Source organism: Monodon monoceros, unplaced genomic scaffold (assembly GCF_005190385.1).
Source record: "Monodon monoceros isolate NGI ecotype Baffin Bay Population unplaced genomic scaffold, NGI_Narwhal_1 Super_Scaffold_5, whole genome shotgun sequence".
Taxonomy (NCBI): domain Eukaryota; kingdom Metazoa; phylum Chordata; class Mammalia; order Artiodactyla; family Monodontidae; genus Monodon; species Monodon monoceros.
In genome coordinates this window covers 59,965,304-59,979,705 of record NW_021703782.1, presented here as the reverse complement: position 1 = coordinate 59,979,705, position 14,402 = coordinate 59,965,304, and the positions used below count along the sequence as shown (strand labels likewise).

General features: G+C 38.9%; 1 protein-coding gene across 1 annotated transcript in view; it reads right to left on the bottom strand.

Moving 5' to 3' along the window:
• LOC114884591 (histone-arginine methyltransferase CARM1-like) overlaps positions 1–14,402 on the bottom strand; it is a 262,834-nt gene that overhangs the window by 202,207 nt on the left and 46,225 nt on the right. The gene's annotated exons all lie outside the window — the stretch shown is intronic.

Genomic DNA, 14,402 nt, shown 5'->3' with positions numbered 1-14,402 from the left:
GGCAGCAACAAAGACCCAATGCAGCCAAAAATAAATAAATAAATAAAAATAAGTAAGTAAATAAATAAAAGGAAGGATAAAAATCACATAATCATTTCAATACAAAATTCATCGTCCATTCACGATAAAAACGCTAACCAAAGTGAGTAGAGAGGGAACATATTCTAACATAATTAAAAGTCATTTATGACAAACCCACAGCCAAAATAATACTCAACAGTAAAAAGCTGAAAGCCTTCTTGCTAAATTCAGAAACAAGACAAGGATACCCACTCTCACCTCTTCTATTCAACATCGTATTGGAAATCCTAGCCACAGAAATCAGACAAGAAAATGAAATAAAAGGTATACAAATTGGAGGGAAGGAGGTAAAGCTGTCACTATTTGCAGATGACATGATACTTTATATAGAGAACTCTAAAGTCTGCACAGAAAAACTATTAGAACTAATAAATGAATTCAGCAAGGTATCAGGATACAAGATTAATAAACAGAAAACTTTTTTTAAGAAATTTATTTAGTTATTTATTTTTGGCTGTCTTGGGTGTTCGCTGCTGTGCGTGGGCTTTCTCTAGCTGCAGCAAGCAGGGGCTACTCTTCGTTGTGGTGCACGGGCTTCTCATTGCGGTGGCTTCTCTTTGTTGCAGAGCATGGGCTCTAGGCATGCAAGCTTCAGTAGTTGTGGCTCATGGGCTCTAGAGTGCAGGCTCAAGTTGTGGCACATGGGTTTAGTTGCTCCGCGGCATGTGGGATCTTCCCAGACCAGGGGCTTGAACCCATGTTCCCTGCATTGGCAGGCAGATTCTTAACCACTGCACCACCAGGTAAGTCCCAATAAACAGAAATTTGTTGCATTTCTTTACACCAACAATGAAATATCAGAAAGTGTTTTTTAAATCCCATTTAAAATTGCATCAAAAAAGGAAAATTATTAGGATTAAACTTAACCATGGAGTTGAAAGACCAAAAACTATAAAACATTGATAAAAGAAACGAAGATGATTCAAAGAAAAGGGAAGATATCCCATGCTCTTGGATTGGAAGAATATTGTTAAAATGGCCATACTACCCAAAGCAATCTACAGACTTCACATGATCCCTATAAAAATACCTACAACATTTTTCACAGAACTAGAAGACATAATCCTAAAATTTATATGGAGCCATAAAAGACCCAGAATTGCCAAAGTAATCCTGAGGAAAAACAACGAAACTGGAGCCATAACCCTTCCAGACTGCAGTCAACACAACAAAGCTACAGGAATCAAAACAGCATGGTACTAGCACAAAAACATATATATAGATCAATGGAACAGGACGGAGATCCCCAAAACAAACCCATACACCTATGTTCAATTAATCTATGAAAAAAGGAGGCAAGAATACACAATGGATAAAAAACAGTCTCTTCAAAAAGTGTTGCTGGGAAAGTTGGAGAGCTACACGTATATCAATGAAATTAGAATATTTTCTCACACCATATACAAAAATAAATTCAAAATGGTTTAAAGACCTAAATGTAAGACATGACACCATAAAACTCCTAAAAGAGAACATAGAGAAAATATTCTCAGATATAAATTGTACTAATATTTTCTTAGGTCAGTCTCCCAAGGCAAAAGAAATAAAAGTAAAAATAAACAAACAGGACCTAATCAAATTTACAAGCTTTTGCACAGCAAAGGAAACCATCAACTAAACAAAAAGGCAACCTACGGAATGGGAGAAACTGTTTGCAAATGATGTGACTGACAAGGGGTTAATATCCAAAATAAACAAATAAACAACTCAATATTGAAAAAGTAAACAACCCAATAAAAGATGGGCAGAAGACCTAAATAGACATTTCTCCAAAGAAGACACAGAGATAGGCAACAGGCATGTGAAAAGATGCTCAACATCACTAATTATTAGAGAAATCCAAATTAAAACTACAATGAGGTATCACTTCATACCAGTCAGAATGGCTATCATTAAAAAGTTTACAAATAAGAAATACCTGGAGAGAGTGTGGAGAAAAGTGAACCTTCCTACATTGTTGGTGGAAATGTAATTGGTGCAGCCACTATGAGAACAGTATGGAGGTTCCTTAAAAAATTAAAAATAGAGCTACCATATGATTCAGCAATCCCACTCCTGCATATATATCCGGAAAGGACAAAAACTCTAATTTGAAAAGATACATGCACCCCTATGCTCATAGCAGCAGTATTTACAATAGTAAAGGCATCAACAAATGACTGGCTTATGAAGATTTGATATATACACACAGTGGAATATTACTCAGCCAAAAAAAGAATGAACTAGCGCCATTTGCAGCAACATGGATGAACCTAGAGAATATCATACCAAACGAAGTATGTCAGAGAAAGATAAATACTATATGATTTTACTTGTATGTGGAATCTAAAAAATGAATCTATATACAAAACAGAAACAGACTCACAGACATAGAAAATAAACTTATGGGCACCAAAGGGGAAAGTAGGTGGGGGAGGGATAAGTTAGGAGTATGTGATTAACAGATACAAACTACTATACATAAAATTGACAAGCAACATGGATTTACTGTATAGCACAGGAAACTATATTCAACATCTTGTGATAACCCATAATGGAAAATAACCTAAAAAATATATTTATATATAATTGAATCACTCTGCTGTATACCCGAAACTAACAATACTGTAAGTCAACTATACTTCAATGAGAAACACATAAAATCTCGAAAGTAGCGAGAGAAAAATGACATTTAACATACAACAGTACAGCAGTTTGAATTATCAGTGACTTCTATCTGTAATAAAAGAGTTCAAAGATAGTAGAACACCCTCAAAATACTGAAAGAAAAAAATAGCTACTAACCCCAAATTCTATATCCAGAGAAAATATTCTTCAAAAATGAAAGCAAAATTAAGATACTTTCAGATTATGGAAACCAAAAAGAATGTGTTTCTAGAAGACCTGCACTCTAAAAAATGCTAAAAAGCTGAGGGAAATTATACCAGATGGAAACCTGAATTTTCAGGAAGGAAAGAAAAACATCAGACATAGTAAATATGTTTTAATTAAAACAGATTATGTTCTCTTAGTTGCTTTAAAAGTTGCATTATAATTTAAAATAAAATGTATGCCATTGTGTTCTGAGGTTTATAACAAATGGAGATGTAATACATATGATAAATATAAACAATAGGAAAGTAAATGGAACTGTACAGCTGTGAATTTTCTACATTTTACATAAGTGGTACCATAATAACTCTAAATAGACTATGAAAAGTTAAAATGTGTACTATAATTCCTAAATCCACTCCTAAAACTGCAAAGAGATATAGCTAAAAGTCAATAGATAAATTTAAAAGGATTTATTTAAAATATTCAAATAATCCACAAGAAGGCAAGGTAGAAGGAACAGAGGAAAAGACTGCAGAGGGGACAAATAATAAGATGACAGAGGTAAATCAACCATATCAATAATTAATTAAATGTTAATGAACTAGATGTTCTAATTAAAAGGAAGAGTTTATTGGAATTAATTGAAAACCAAAACCCAACTATATGACGTCTACACCACTTTTAAATATATATATGTGCAATCCATAAGCATGTCAACTACAGACTGGCACTTGCCATCTACCTCTACAAGGATTACATCACGTGCTATTGCAGCTGCTGATTTTCAACACCCCTGAAAGGAGTTCAGGGTGGAGAGTGGAAATGAGGCACTCTGTGCTCGGGGAAAAACTGGCAGAACAGGTCTTCAGACAAATATTTTCAGGAGCTGATTTTATGAGCCCAATTCTTGTATCTCCTCACATCTACAAAAGCACTAAAATCCTTCATGGTGACAACTGCTCCTCATGACTAGCAGTAACCTTGATGAGATGAGCAGAAACCTTCTGCAAAAAAATGTGCTTGATTGCGTGTACTCCCCCCTTCACCACAATCACATATATACTGACCTTCACCCCTACCTCTCTGGAGCAATTTCTCAGAGCTATCTTAGATGCCGTCTCCCGGGCTATAGTCCTCATTTTGCCCCCAAATAAAACGTGACTAACAACTCTCATGTTGTTCATTATTTTTCAGCCGACAGGCGTATGGCTGGAGTAGGTAGACTCATATCACATAAAGTATACTTCAAGAATAAAGACATACCAGAGATAAAAAGAGTCATTTCATAATGTAATATGGTCATTTCATCAGGAAAACAAATAATCAAAAAAGTGTATATACCTAGTAGCAGAGTTTCAAACTACATGAAGCAAAAATTGCCAGAGAGGAGCTTAAGATGGTGGAAGCCTGAGAGGCAGAGATCACCTTCCTCTCCACAAATACAGCAGAAATACATCTACATGTGGAAAAACTCCTACAGAACACCTACTGAACGCTGACAGAAGACCTCAGACCTCCCAGAAGGCAGGAAACTCCCCACGTACCTGGGTAGGGCAAAAGAAAAAAGGAAAAACAGAGACAAAAGAATAGGGACGGGACCTGCACCAGTGGGAGGGAGCTGTGAAGGAGGAAAGGTTGCCACACACTAGGAAGCCCCTTCGCGGGCTGAGACTGCGGGAGGCGGAGGGGGGAGCTTCAGAGCCATGGAGGAGAGCGCAGCAACAGGGGTGCGGAGGGCAAAGCGGAGAGATTCCCGCGCAGAGGATCAGGGCCGACCGGCACTCACCAGCCCGAGAGGATTGTCTGCTAACCCGCCGGGGCGGGCAGGGCTGGGAGTTGAGGCTCGGGCTTCAGAGGTCGGATCCCAGGGAGAGGACTGGGGTTGGCAGCGTGAACACAGCCTGAAGGGGCCAGTGCGCCACAGCTAGCCGGGAGGGAGTCCGGAAAAAGTCTGGAGCTGCCGAAGAGGCAAGAGACTTTTACTTGCCTCTTTGTTTCCTGGTGCGCGAGGAGAAGAGCTTCAGAGCGCTGCTTAAAGGAGCTCCAGAGACGGGCGCGAGCCGCGGCGATCAGCGCGGACCCCAGAGACGGGCATGGGACGCTAAGGCTGCTGCTGCCGCCACCAAAAAGCCTGTGTGCAAGCACAGCTCACTAACTACACCCCACCTCCCAGGAGCCTCTGCAGCCCGCCACTGCCAGGGTCCCAGGATCCAGGGACAACTCCCCCAGGAGAACGCACGGCGTGCCTCAGGCTGGTGCAACGTCACGCCGGCCTCTGCCGCCGCAGGCTCACCCCGCATCCGTAACCCTCCCTCCCCCCGGCTTGAGTGAGCCAGAGCCCCCAAATCAGCTGCTCCTTTAACCCCGTCCTGTCTGAGCAAAGAACAGACGCCCTCCTGCGACCTACACTCAGAGGCGGGTCCAAATCCAAAGCTGAGCCCCCGGAGCTGCGCAAACAAAGAAGAGAAAGGGAAATCTCTCCCAGCAGCCTTAGGAGCAGCGGATTAAACCTCCACAATCAACTTGATGTACCCTGCATCTGTGGAATACCTGAATAATTGACAACGAATCATCCCAAATTGAGGAGGTGGACTTTGGGAGCAACAATATATACATATATATTTTTTCCTTTTTCTCTTATTGTCAGTGTGTATGTGTATGCTTCTGTGTGTGATATTGTCTGTACATCTTTGCTTTTACCATTTGTCCTAAGGCTCTGTCTCTCCGTTAGTTTTTTTTTTTTAACTTTTAAAAACTTTTTTCTTAATAATTTTTTTAATTTTATATTATTTTATCTTCTTTCTTTCTATTTTTTCTCCCTTTTATTCTGAGCCGTGTGGATGAAAAGCTCTTGGTGCTCCAGCCTGGCATTAGGGCTGTGACTCTCAGGTGGGAGAGGCAAGTTCAGGACACTGGTCCACAAGAGACCTCCCAGCTCCACGTAAGATCAAATGGCGAAAATCTCCCAGAGATCTCGATCTCAATGCCAAGACCCAGCTTCACTCAACGACCAGCAAGCTACAGTGCTGGACACCTGATGCCAAACAACTAGCAAGACAGGAACAAAACCCCATCCATTAGCAGAGAGGCTGCCTAAAATCATAATATGGCCACAGGCACCCCAAAAAATGCCACCAAACGTGGACCTCCCTACCAGAAAGACAAGATCCAGCCTTATCCACCAGAACACAGGCACTAGTCCCCTCCACCAGGAAGCCTACATAACCCACTGAACCAACCTTAGCCACTGGGGACTGACACCAAAAACAACGGGACCTACAAACCTGCAGCCTGCGAAAAGGACACCCCAAATACAGTAAGTTAACCAAAATGAGAAGACAGAAAAACACACAGCAGATGAAGAAGCAAGGCAAACACCCACCAGACCTAACAAATGAAGAGGAAAAAGGCAGTCTACCTGAAAAATAATGCAGAATAATGATAGTAAAGATGATCCAAAATCTTGGAAATAGAATGGAGAAAATACAAGAAACATTTAAGAAGGACTAGAAGAACTAAAGAGCAAACAAACAGTGATGAACAACACAATAAATGAAATTAAAAATTCTCTAGAAGGGATCTATACCGGAAAAACTGAGGCAGAAGAACGGATAACTGACCTGGAAGATAAAATAGTAGAAATAACTACTGCAGAGCAGAATAAAGAAAAAAGAATGAAAAGAATTGAAGTCTCAGAGACCTATGGGACAACATTAAACGCACCAACATTCGAATTATAGGGGTGCCAGAAGAAGAAGAGAAAAAGAAAGGGACTGAGAAAGGATTATAGTTGAAAACTTCCCTAATATGGGAAAGGAAATAGTTAATCAAGTCCAAGAAGCACAGAGAGTCCCATACAGGATAAATCCGAGGAGAAACAAGCCAAGACACATATTAATCAAACTATCAAAAATTAAATACAAAGAACAAATATTAAAAGCAGCAAGGGAAAAACAACAAATAACACACAAGGGAATACCCATAAGGATAACAGCTGATCTTTCAGCAGAAAGTCTGAAAGCCAGAAGGGAGTGGACGGACATATTTAAAGCGAGGAAGCAGAAAAACCTACAGCCAAGATTACTCTACCCAGCAAGGATCTCACTCAAACTTGATGGAGAAACTGAAACCTTTACAGACAAGCAAAAGCTAAGAGAATTCAGCACCACCAAACCAGCTTTACAACAAATGCTAAAGGAACTTTTCTAGGCAGGAAACACAAGGGAAGGAAAAGACCTACAATAACAAACCCCCCAAAATTGAGAAAATGGTAATAGGAACATACATATCGATAATTACCTTAAATGTAAATGGATTAAATGCTCCAACCAAAAGACACAGATTGGCTGAATGGATACAAAAACAAGACCCATATATATGCTGTCTACAAGAGACACACTTCAGACCTAGGGACACATACAGACTGAAAGTGAGGGGATGGAAAAAGATACTCCATGCAAATGGAAATCAAAAGAAAGCTGGAGTAGCAATTCTCATATCAGACAAAATAGACTTTAAAATAGAGACTATTACAAGAGACAAAGCAGGACACTACATAATGATCAAGGGATCAACCCAAGAAGATATAACAACTGTAAATATTTATGCACCTAACATAGGATACATACATACATACATAAGGCAAATACTAACAGCCATAAAAGGGGAAGTAGACAGTAACACAATCATAGTAGGGGACTTTAACACCCCACTTTCACCAACGGACAGCTCATCCAAAATTAAAATAAATAAGGAAACACAAGCTTTAAATGATACATTAAACAAGATGGACTTAATTGATATTTATAGGACATTCCATCCAAAAACAACAGAGTACACATTCTTCTCAAGCGCTCATGGAACATTCTCCAGAATAGATCATATCTTGGGTCACAAATCAAGCCTTGGTAAATTTAAGAAAATTGAAATTGTATCCAGTATCTTTTCCGACCACAACGCTATGAGACTAGATATCAACTACAGGAAAACATCTGTAAAAAATACAAACACACGGAGGCTAAACAATACACTACTTAATAACCAAGAGATCACTGAAGAAATCAAAGAGGAAATCAAAAATTACCTAAAAACAAAAGACAATGAAAGCACAACGGCCCAAAACCTATGGCATGCAGCAAAAACAGTTCTAAGCCGGCACTTTATAGCAATACAATCCTACCTTAAGAAACAAGAAACACCTCAAATAAACAACCTAACATTACACCTAAAGCAATTAGAGAAAGAAGAACAAGAAAACCCCAAAGTTAGCAGAAGGAAAGAAATCATAAAGATCAGATCAGAAATAAATGAAAAAGAAATGAAGGAAACGATAGCAAAGATCAATAAAACTAAAAGCTGGTTCTTTGAGAAGATAAACAAAATTGATAAACCAGTAGCCAGATTCATCAAGAAAAAAAGGGAGAATACTCAAATCAATAGAATTAGAAATGAAAAAGGAGAAGTAACAACTGACACTGCAGAAATACAAAGGATCATGAGAGATTACTACAAGCAAATCCATACCAATAAAATGGACAACCTAGAAGAAATGGACAAATTCTTAGAAATGCACAACCTTCCGAGACTGAACCAGGGAGAAATAGAAAATATGAACAGACCAATCACAAGCACTGAAATTGAAACTGTGATTAAAAATCTTCCAACAAACAAAAGCCCAGGACCAGATGGCTTCACAGGCGAATTCTATCAAACGTTTAGAGAAGAGCTAACACCTGTCCTTCTCAAACTCTTCCAAAATATAGCAGAGGGAGGGACACTCCCAAACTCATTCTATGAGGCCACCATCACCCTGATACCAAAACCAGACAAAGATATCACAAGAAAGAAAACTACAGGCCAATATCACTGATGAACATAGATGCAAAAATCCTTCACAAAATACTAGCACACAGAATCCAACAGCACATGAAAAGGATCATACACCATGTTCAAGTGGGGTTTATCCCAGGAATGCAAGGATTCTTCAATATACACAAATCAATCAATGTGATACACCATATTAACAAACTGAAGGAGAAAAACCATATGATCATCTCAATAGATGCAGAGAAAGCTTTCGAGAAAATTCAACACCCGTTTATCATAAAAACCCTCCAGAAAGTAGGAATAGAGGGAACTTTCCTCAACATAATAAAGGCCATATATGACAAACCCACAGCCAACATCGTCCTCAATGGTGAAAAACTGAAACCATTTCCTCTAAGATCAGGAACAAGACAAGGTTGCCCACTCTCACCACTCTTATTCAACATAGTTTGGGAACATTTTTCTTTTTTTTTTTTTGCAGTACATGGGCCTCTCACTGTTGTGGCCTCTCCCATTGCGGAACTCAGGCTCTGGACACGCAGGCCCAGTGGCCACGGCTCACAGGCCTAGCCACTCCACGCATGTGGGATCCTCCCGGACTGGGGCACGAACCTGTGTCCCCTGTATTGGAAGGCGGATTCTCAACCACTGCGCCACCAGGGAAGCCCAGTTAGGGAACTTTTAGCCAGAGAAATCAGAGAAGAAAAAGAAATAAAAGGAATCCAAATTGGAAAAGAAGAAGTAAAGCTGTCACTGTTTGCAGATGACATAATACTATACATAGGGTATCCTAAAGATGCTACCAGAAAACTACTAGAGCTAATCAATGAATTTGGTAAAGTAGCAGGATACAAAATTAATGCACAGAAATCTCTTGCATTCCTATACACTGACAATGAAAAATCTGAAAGAGAAATTAAGGAAACACTTCCATTTACCACTGTAACAAAAAGAATAAAATACCTAGGATTAAACCTACCTAAGGAGACAAAAGACCTGTATGCAGAAAATTATAAGACACTGATGAAAGAAATTAAAGATGATACAAATAGATGGCGAGATACACCATGTTCTTGGATTGTAAGAATCAACATTGTGAAAATGACTTTACTACCCACAGCAATCTACAGATTCAATGCAATCCCCATCAAACTACCACTGGCATTTTTCACAGAACTAGAACAAAAAATTTCACAGTTTGTACTGAAACACAAAAGACCCCGAATAGCCAAAGCAATCTTGAGAACGAAAAACGGAGCTGGGGCAATCAGACTCCCTGACTTCCGACTATACTACAAAGCTACAGTAATCACGACAGTATGGTACTGGCACAGAAACAGAAAGACAGATCAATGGAACAGGATAGAAAGCCCAGAGATAAACCCACGCATACATGGTCACCTTATCTTTGATAAAGAAGGCAAGAATATTCAGTGGAGAAAAGGCAGCCTCTTCAATAAGTGGTGCTGGGAAAACTGGACAGGTACATGTAAAAGTATGAAATTAGAACACTCCCTAACACCATACACAAAAATAGACTCAAAATGGATTAAAGACCTAAATGTAAGGCCAGACACTATCAAACTCTGAGAGGAAAACATAGGCAGAACACTCTATGACATAAATCACAGCAAGATCCTTTTTGACCCACCTCTTAGAGAAATGGAAATAAAAACAAAAATAAACAAATGGAACCTAATGAAACTTCAAAGCTCTTGCACAGCAAAGGAAACCATAAACAAGACCAAAAGACAACCCTCAGAATGGGAGAAAATATTTGCAAATGAAGCAACTGACAGAGTAAGATTAATCTCCAAAATTTACAAGCAGCTCATGCAGCTCAATATCAAAAAAACAAACAACCCAATCCAAAAATGGGCAGAAGACCTAAATAGACATTTCTCCAAAGAAGATATACAGACTGCCAACAAACACATGAAAGAATGCTCAACATCACTAATCATTAGAGAAATGCAAATCAAAACTACAATGAGATATCATCTCACACCAGTCAGAATGGCCATCATCAAAATATCTACAAACAATAAATGCTGGAGAGGGTGTGGAGAAAAGGGAACCCTCTTGCACTGTTGGTGGGAATGTAAATTGATACAGTCACTATGGAGAACAGTACTGAGGTTCCTTAAAAAAGTAAAAATAGAACTACCATATGACCCAACAATCCCACTACTGGGCATAAACCCTGAGAAAACCATAATTCAAAAAGAGACATGTAGGGACTTCCCTGGTGGCGTGGTGGCTGAGAGTCCGCCTGCCGATGCAGGGGACACGGGTTCGTGCCCCAGTCCGGGAAGATCCCACATGCCGCGGAGCGGCTAGGCCCGTGAGCCATGGCCGCTGAGCCTGCGCGTCCGGAGCCTGTGCTCCGCAACGGGAGAGGCCACAATAGTGAGAGGCCCGCGTACCGCAAAAAAAAAAAAAAACAAAAAGAAAGAGACATGTACTACAATGTTCATTGCAGTGCTATTTATAATCACCACGATATGGACGCAACCTAAAGTGTCCATCAACAGATGAATGGAAAAAGGAGATGTGTCACATATATACAATGGAATATTACTCAGACATAAAAAAAAACAAAACTGAATTATTTGTAATGAGGTGGATGGACCAAGAGCCTGTCATACAGAGTGAAGTAAGTCAGAAAAAGAAAAATAAATACCATATGCTAACACATATATATGGAATCCAAAAAAAAAAAAAAAAGGTTCTGAAGAACCTACGGGCAGGACAGGAATAAAGACGCAGATGTAGAGAATGGACTTGAGGATACGGGGAGGGGGAAGGGGAAGCTGGGACGAAGTGAGAGAGTGGCGTGGACATATATACACTAACAAACGTAAAATAGATAGCTAGTGGGAAGCAGCCGCATAGCACAGGGAGATCAGCTCAGTGCTTTGTGACCACCTAGAGGGGTGGGATAGGGAGGGTGGGAGGGAGACGCCAGAGAGAAGAGATATGGGGATATATGTATATGTATAGCTGATTTACTTTGTTTTAAAGCAGAAACTAACACACCACTGTAAAGCAATTATACTCCAGTAAAGATGTTAAAAAAAAAATCAATCACATAATTCACCACTTTAAACTATAATGTTTCAATTAACAAAGAAAAGCCATTTGACATAATTCAGTAATCACCGATTAAAAAACTCTCAGCAAACTAGAATAGAAGGGAATTTCCTCAATCTGACAAAGGGCATTTACAAAAAACCTCATAAAACATTATACCTAATGGTTTAAAAATGTGAACAGGCAAGCCACAAGGAGAAGAAAACATCCTCAAAACACAGTTGGCAATATACTGGTGCACAGGACTTATAAAATACTCCCACAACTTCATAATAAAAAGACAAATAAAACCCCCAAATAGGCAAAAGACTTGAAATGATACTTCAGAAAAGAAAATACGCACAGCAAATAAGCACCTGAAAAAGTTCTCAACATCAGTAGTCAATTTAACTAAAACTACAACAAAATACATACTACTAAAACCCACTAGAATGGTTCCAATTAAGAAGACCAAGAACACTTAATTGAGCTTGTGAAGCATCCAGAACTTTCACGCATAGTTGGTGGGAGTGCAAAATGGTCTAACCACTTTAGAAAAGGCCTGGAAATTTCTTACAAAACCCAACATCTATTCACTCTATGACTCAGCATTTCCAATTCTAGGTATTTTCTCATGAGAAATGAAAACATACGTTCATAAAAAAGACTAGGTACAAGGATATATGGATGAAAAATGTCACTGCTATATCAGTACACAAGGGATACTGCAGCCATCAAGCCATCAGCCACTGTAGCCGCCGCCCACCTCCGTGGTGAGCCCTGAAGGAGCTCAGGATGGAGACAAACAGGTTCCCCGGCACACCACCAAGTGGTCAGCCACGGCAGCGGCCCCCGATGGGGTGCCCCAACATCCTGGCTCCCCCCTTACCTCTTCCGAGCAGTCCCTCAGAGCTATCTGAGAGGCTGCCTCCCAGGCTTGAGTCCTCAGAAAGTCCGCTGAATAAAACATAATTTCTCAGCTTTTAGGCTGTGCATTTTTTTTTGCAGCTGACAGATATTTACAGCAGCTTTATTTATAATAGCCAGAAACTGGAAAGAGACCATGTGTCCATCAACAGAAATGTACAAACAAACAGAGGTATATTCATACACTGGAATACAAGCCGCCAATGAAAAGGAACTAAAGTACTGATACTCAAAACAGCATGGATGAATCTCAAAAACATTATGTTGAGTAAAAGACGCTTTACACACAAAAAAAGAGTACATACTGCGTGATTCTACACAGAAGACAGGCAAAACTAATTCAAGGGGAAAAGTATAAAAATAGTGGTTGCTTTTGAGGGGGTGGGGAGGCACAAGACTGAGAAACTTTTAGGGGTACTGGTAATGTTCTCTATCTTGATAGCCACTGGGTTACATGAACGGAAGAATTTGTCAAAACTTATCAAATGGTACACATAAGATTTATATATTTCATTCATGTATAACTTTTACCAAAAAAGAAAAAATACAGTAAACAAGTTATCAAACTTTATGACTTGCATGCTGAAGTATTTAAGGAGAAATATACAGACGTCTACAACTGATTTTGAAACATGTCAAAACCAAAAATATTTATGAATTGATAGAGGAATGGATTAATAAACATATGTATAAAGCAAGTATAGGAAAACATTAGTGATGGAATCTAGGTTTTGGATATATGAATGTTAACAATATAAAATTTTCATTAAAATATTTGGGGTAAAGAGGAAGTTTGTACTTCTCGAAATTTAGGTGAAAATATTTGAAAGTGGTATTATTTTTTTAATGGAGGATTTGTGGCCATAATAACTAGTTTTCTAAAGTTAAAGCATATTAATCTGGAATATAACCTAAAATGTATATTTTGAATTAACTGTGTTTACATTGTCTGCTATTTTTATTAGAGCTGCATCAGAAATCCAATCTGTATCTACACAGAGAATGTAATTTTGAAAGGGATATTTTGAAAGCCAGTTATGAATTGGTTTTGAATAACTGTCTTCAAAAGATATATTTACCTCTACCCAAACTTTTTTTATATCCATATGTGTCACGTTCTAATCATCTGGGAAACTTAATGGCTTTCTATTTTGAATTGTTTTGAATAAAGCAATCCTTTTCTATTCAAGTGTTTTCTACATAGGGGAGCAAAGAAAATAAGTTTAAATAGTAACAGTTGTGTTAAACTAGAATTTCTAAGTGACAATTCTCATTTCTAATAATTCTACCAAGAAAGAGTTCAAAATTTCTGACTCTTTAAGTTTTTACATATGACAGATTATGAACAGCTTGGAATTATTTTATACAGGCAGATGAGAATTCCATGTGGCTCCGCAAGATATAATCTGTAGCTTGTTAGAACTGATAGTATAAAACAAGGATGACAAATCTATGGCAACTCACTTATTCAATGCAGATCCTAACAGTCCATCAGGGCACTCCTTCCCACCCAGCCCAGAGCAGTCACAGAATCCCTCTCAACACAATGTCTAGTAGGCATTACTAATTTGTAAGAGTTGACAAAGAAGAAACTTAGTGATCTTGGCCCTTGCCCACGTGTCTTTGGGTCATGGATGCAGTAGTCACATTACCGTTAACTATAAACATGACTTGATAGTTAC